The sequence below is a fragment of the Protopterus annectens genome, chromosome 14.part0, assembly GCF_019279795.1.
Source record: "Protopterus annectens isolate FY-2018-M chromosome 14.part0, PAN1.0, whole genome shotgun sequence".
Classification (NCBI taxonomy): Eukaryota; Metazoa; Chordata; order Ceratodontiformes; family Protopteridae; genus Protopterus; species Protopterus annectens.
In genome coordinates, this window is record NC_056748.1 from 799,479,670 (window position 1) to 799,485,747 (window position 6,078).

Consider the following 6,078-nt stretch of genomic DNA (forward strand, 5'->3'; position numbering starts at 1 on the left):
TAGTTATGTCTGATGCAAGCAGTTGCAGTGTAATACAGCATTGTAAAAATATATATGAGTGTCTGAATGGAAAGCCTACATGTAATTTATCTCTTTTTATTTGTTTGATGGATATCACTGGTTGGCTTGAAACTTCAATCAGCTGTCTTTTTTTGCAGTGTCACATTGTTTATTTAATGTTTTTTTGATGAAGACCTCCCTACTAGGCAGTATACTTCTCACCTGTTCATAATTTCCAAGAATGTCCAGATTTTTTCCTCATATTTTTGGTATGCTCTCCATAATCTTTGTGTTTTTCTGACAGTTCATTCAGGATTGCATACAGTCACTAAATAATAACAAATACTAGTTTCAAACTTCATAACTTTCAGAAAAATGCATGTTGATATAAAATCTGTTATGCTAGCAATGTTCTAATTTTATAAGATCAATATTTAAAATATGCTCTTGATTTTGGACTTTTGCCCTTCCCCCCTTATTTTTGGATTTGTCCAGATTTCTTATGCTAAGAGGCTGAGATGTATGCTAGCTAGCGATTGGTAATATATGTATTATTAGCTGTGGGATTAACAGATTTTAATTTCACTTAGTCGTCATAATTTCAGGCTTCCTGATGGGTACTAAATTTACTGAGACTTTACCTGGTGGAATGTAAAAATGTGATATGATCTTTTTAACTGCATCATTAATAACCAACATATAATACTTAATCTAGGAACCTATTCAGCCAAATGCATTGCTTATACTTTCATGGCACTATAGATATCTGTCTGAATATAAAACATATATTACCAGTAGTGCCAGATGGTGGGTGCTAAATAAATATCTCAGTTATGCAGCTAAGAACAAGTTGTTAAACCGTTAATGTGGTTCCAAACTGTGCAAACTCATTTACATCTCTGCAGTTATTGAGACAAATGGATAACACCCCAGCAGTGCAGGGATACAATGTGTTCCACACATTTGGACCAGATACTGCACAGGCAGAAACTAAAAGTGGAGGTGTCTCAGTCTTCATCAAAGCAAAGATACCTTCATGGTTGGCTAAATTGGATGATGTGCTTGAGGTTTTCCATGTCCAAATTACCATAGGTAGAATTCCAGGTCATATCCTACGTTGGTAGCATTGTTATCTCACAACAAGAGGTTCTCCCGTTCAATTCTGGGCTTGGCTTCGAAGTGCCTTCTGTGTGGACTCTGCATGTCCTCCCCACGGTTGGGTAGCATTCGAAAGACATGTGAGCGTAAATGGGCATGCCTTCGTTGAAGGTTGGGTGTCGAGCTGGCACCTCGGCATTTCGTAAAAAATCTGCTGCCAATCATTAGTGGACCGGAGTTCCGCTGTGGCGACCCTTTACTGGGAAAAAGTCGAAAGACAAACATCCTTGCAACCTATAGATCACCATCCATGGCCCACAAAACCCATAGCTCATACTCAGACCTGCTAAGACACTTTCCATTTAATCCAATACCACATTCTTAGGGGACTTTAAGTATCCCTCTATAAACTAGAAATTATACACAACTCCAAACTTGCAGGCCTAGAGATTTCTGGACTTTTTAAACACAAACTTCCTGGACTATTTAATCCATTTGCCCACTAGAGATGCAAACATACTGGATCTGGAATTCGCAAATATGGGAGAAGGATCCCCCTCAGTGTAATATCCTCTTTGGTAAGGTCAGATCATAAAGCAGTCTCCTTCAAAATAAGAATGAATTCTTTGACTTCAGCAAACCCTGTAACAGGAACTACTCTATGGCAAACTACCTATTACTAAATGATTACCTGACAAAATTTTAAGTTTTTCCAAACCCAGAGAACACAGCTGTCTGTGAAAATTGTACACAGAAATTTTGTACAATCATGTTAATAGATGCATAGAGACAGCTCTACTTACCAGACCAAACAAACCACCCTAGTGGAATCCATACATAAACAGATTGTACAACAGAAGGGAAGAAAGTCATAGCTAAAATTAGGATGTGTAAGGCCCAGCAGGATAAAAACTTTCTCATCAGGTTAAACAAACAACTTAGAGGGCAAATTAATTCTACCAAAGCCATTTTTGAGGTAAAGATAGTCTCCTAGGCCAAGGACATATGCAATATTTTCTTTAGCTATGTCTAGAACCTCAAAGGATGTACATAACAGTGATCAGAACTGATTGTTAGTGGAGCCATATATATGGAAGCGGAAGATGTAGCAAATTTACTGGATGACAAATTCAGCTCCTATTTTATTCATGTCTCCCCTCAGCAGCCACACCACAGAAAGCCATCATACATAACCTCCTCCCCAACTAGAACTAGGGTGCAGGTCCTAAATGGGCTCTCTTAGGCTGAGAACACTGCATTGGTAGGTCCCAATAATATCTCATGATGCCGCCTAAATAGCATGAAGCACAACCTATTTGGACCTCTGGAGTAACTCTTTAACCATAGCTTCCAGATAGCCTTTGTGTGACATAAATGGAGGACTGCAACTGTCATCCCTTTCCACAAGGACAGTCCGTCAGTGGACCCTGGGAACTAGGGACCCATAAATCTGAGTATCTGGTTGCAAATCCATGGAAAGAGTTATTATAGATATGAGTAATAATGATATAGGAAACCTTCAGACACTGCATCCAACCCAGTTTAGCTGCATCAAAAACAGGCCATGCCTGATCACCCTAGTGGACCTCTTTGAAAAGGTCACCAAGGCAATGTATGTGAGCAAAACAGTGCATACTGCCTACCTTGACCTGGCTAAGGCATTTGATACAATACCCAACTTGAGCATTGTGAACAAACTCATGGAATTTGTCAGCTGGCTCTCAGATAGGACCTAGAAAGTTAGGACGGGGAGACCATCTCCACAAAGAGACCGGTCACTAGTGGAGTCCCTTAGGGTTCTCACCAGGGTCCACTGTTTTCTGGCCTTTACTTCTCAGAAGTCAAAGCCAATGTCAAAGTCCTCTGGCTAACCTCTGTTTGCCGCAATCATAGAACCACTGCCATTACACTAATATCCTGCAAGAAGGACTAAAACAGGGAAATGACTGGTTTTAAATCCCCTGTTTAAGACTCAATGCCAAGAAATGTATAATAGTACCCTTTAGGATGTTGACCACCCTATGAAACTATCTCATTGATAATACACTCCTAAACATGGACCCAGTCGTCAGAGATTTGGGAACATATGTGGATAGTTGCCTGGCTTTCAACCAACATGTGTCTAAGATAGCAAAGAAATTATTCTGTGTTGCTAAACTTATTAGCAAGGGAATGGCATCTTGGTCCAAGGAGGTCATTGTTCCTCTATATTTGGTCCTTATCAGACCCATCACTGAGTACAACTTTCCCTTATGTACCTGACCAGGCACATGCAACAACCAGAACTTCCACAGAGCTCCTCACAAAAGGAATACAGGGTGTAAACAGCATGTCCTTTGAAGATCACCTCATAACCCTATCTCTTTGAGCTTGTTTTAGATCAGCAGATCCTGTTTGGGCATCCTGCAGACTACTTCAGCACCAGAAACGAGAGAGAGAGACTTTTTGTGCTAACTGCAAGTACTTTTGGCTTAAACTGCCCGGTTTTGCTGTATTTGATTGCTTTTGTTAAGTGCACTTCTCAAGAAAGCTTTAAAGGTAGACTAGCTACTTATTCATAGGTTCATATGTAGGTACTAGGCTATTTTTCCTAGGGCATATATAAGCCTAGCCAAACGGTACCTTGGCTTTTGCCACCCAAGAAAATTATTTTCATGTGCCCCTGTCAAGCAGAGCCACATAAGTGATCCCCGGGGGTGAATTTCCTATCTCCCATCCAATCATCAAGATTTTTCTTGAAGAGTGCTAATGAGGAGCTTTGTTTGATATAGATAGGTAGTTTATTCCAGAGTATGGGAAGTCTTTGGGACAGGAATCTATCCCTCCAGCATGTTCTGTTTATTGTGGTGACAAGGTTTTGGTCCCAAGAGCATGTAGCTCGGAGGGATTGGGATTTCTTTATGTGGAGCATTTCCAACAGCTCTGGGTTTGACATAGCTTTGTATGTTAGGTAGAGATCGCCTCTGAGTAGGCGATATGCGACAGAGTAAAGCTGGAGTTTTTTGAGACGGTCTGCATAGGGCATCTGTTTGAGGCCGGTAATCCTCTTTGTGAGGTATTTCTGTGGCCTTTCCAGTTGTTGTAGATGTCTTCTGAGGTACATACCAAAAGGAACGTTGTTCTCTATAATGGGTCTAATGAGTGATGAGTAGAGGGGAACAATAACTTATTTTTTCCTGGATGAGAAACCTTTTGTGATGAGGTGTGCCACGTAGAAGGATTTCCTGACTACTGTGGTGATGTGATTATCAAAGGAGACATTACTGTCCACCTGTGACCCAAGGTCTCTTGTCACACTTTCAGTGTTAAGTAGACTACCGCCTATGTAATAGTTCAATGGTACAGAATGTTTACCAAAAGGGATGACAATACACTTTTTGGCATTGAACTTGAGGCCATGGCTTTGACACCAGGCATCTGTCTCAGTGAGGCCCTTTTGTAGGATGTCCACATTGTTAGGAGTTTTGATTATGGATCCTAGTTTGCAGTCATCTGCGAACTTTGTTAGCCAAAGACCTTCTATGTTAGCCTGTACTTCAGAGAAGTAGATACCAAACAGGAGAGGACTTAGGACTGAACCCTGTGGTGCTCCACTTGTCACTGGTCTGAAGTTGGATTTAGAGTCTGCTACTTTCACAGTGTGGGTTCTGTCAGTGAGCCAGCTGGCAACCCATCTTGTGACATAGAGATTTATACCTAGTTTGGTGAGTTTATCTATAATTCCAGAGTGGGGGGTGGTGTCGAAAGCCTTGGTGAGATCTAGATAGGCTGTGTGAACCACCTTACCCTCATCTACGGCTTTGGATAGGTTCCTGTCTCAGAGACTCCCCATTCTCTGGAATAGACTGCACATGTATGTCAAGCAGAGCGCCTCTTTGGCCCTCTTCAAAAGGAACCTTGATGACTATAGGAAATTCACCCCAGGGATCATGTCAGTCACCCTGCTAGACAGGGGACCAGGGAAGTAAAATTCCTGGGGGAAAAATGGCCGGGGAACTGTTATGGCTAGGCTTGTATAGGCCCTAGGGCCGATAGCTTAGTACCAAACTATGAACCTCTGAACCTCTATACTCGGTTTTCTACAGCCTGTTGAGAGACAATCTGTGCCTTGCACACAAAGCATTCAAAAGTCTGGGTATCTAATAAGCATAACATTTGAATACCAAATATCACATAACTCTTCCTGATTCACATTTAAAAAAAATCAGACAGTGACAAAAATAATATGAAAATACATAGTGGTTAACGTTGTCACTTCACAGCAAGAAATTCTCCGGTTCGATTCTCGGCTGGGTTGCTTTTTTGCAGAATCTGCAGGCCCTTCCTGCATTCTTGTAGGTTTTCTCTGGGTGCTCCGGTTTCCTACCATGTTACAAAGACGTGTCTGGAACGTTTCTCCCTGGGCCTCTGCTGAAAATTGGCTCATTCCAAGTCGGACTTTCCCGGTAAACAAATGTTAAGTAAATAAAAATATAAGCACATTGTCAAAGTAAGAGTGTAAAATTTGTAGATGTCAATGAACTGTATTATAACATTCTGCCATACAAGATCAGTTATTTTTGCCTCCTTAAAGGGAGATGTAAGCTCTATATGTCATCTGTCTTTACATTACTCGTGCTACTAGTAGGTTTGTCATGTACTGTGGTTTTCTGGTCACTAAACAGCTTCAAAAATCGCATGTTTTTGAGGGGGGATACAGAAATTTGTGTGAAATGTTAAATCAAGCCAAAGATAAACTTGGGTAGGTATACAATGTGCAAGGGTAAATCAGGCCTGAAAATAGGAACGTGCCTCCAAAATGGAGTTGAGAATTTTGTTACTTTGATTGGGAGTTAAATTAAAGGGGCCCATGTAGGGTTGCCACTTTTTCAAATGCCCAAAGTGAGACATTTTTTGTAGAAACATCAGATTTTGCAGGACAAAGCATACCCCTGGCAAGTGCAAAGGGCAGAGCTTTTTTTTTTTGCCAAAATAAAAGCT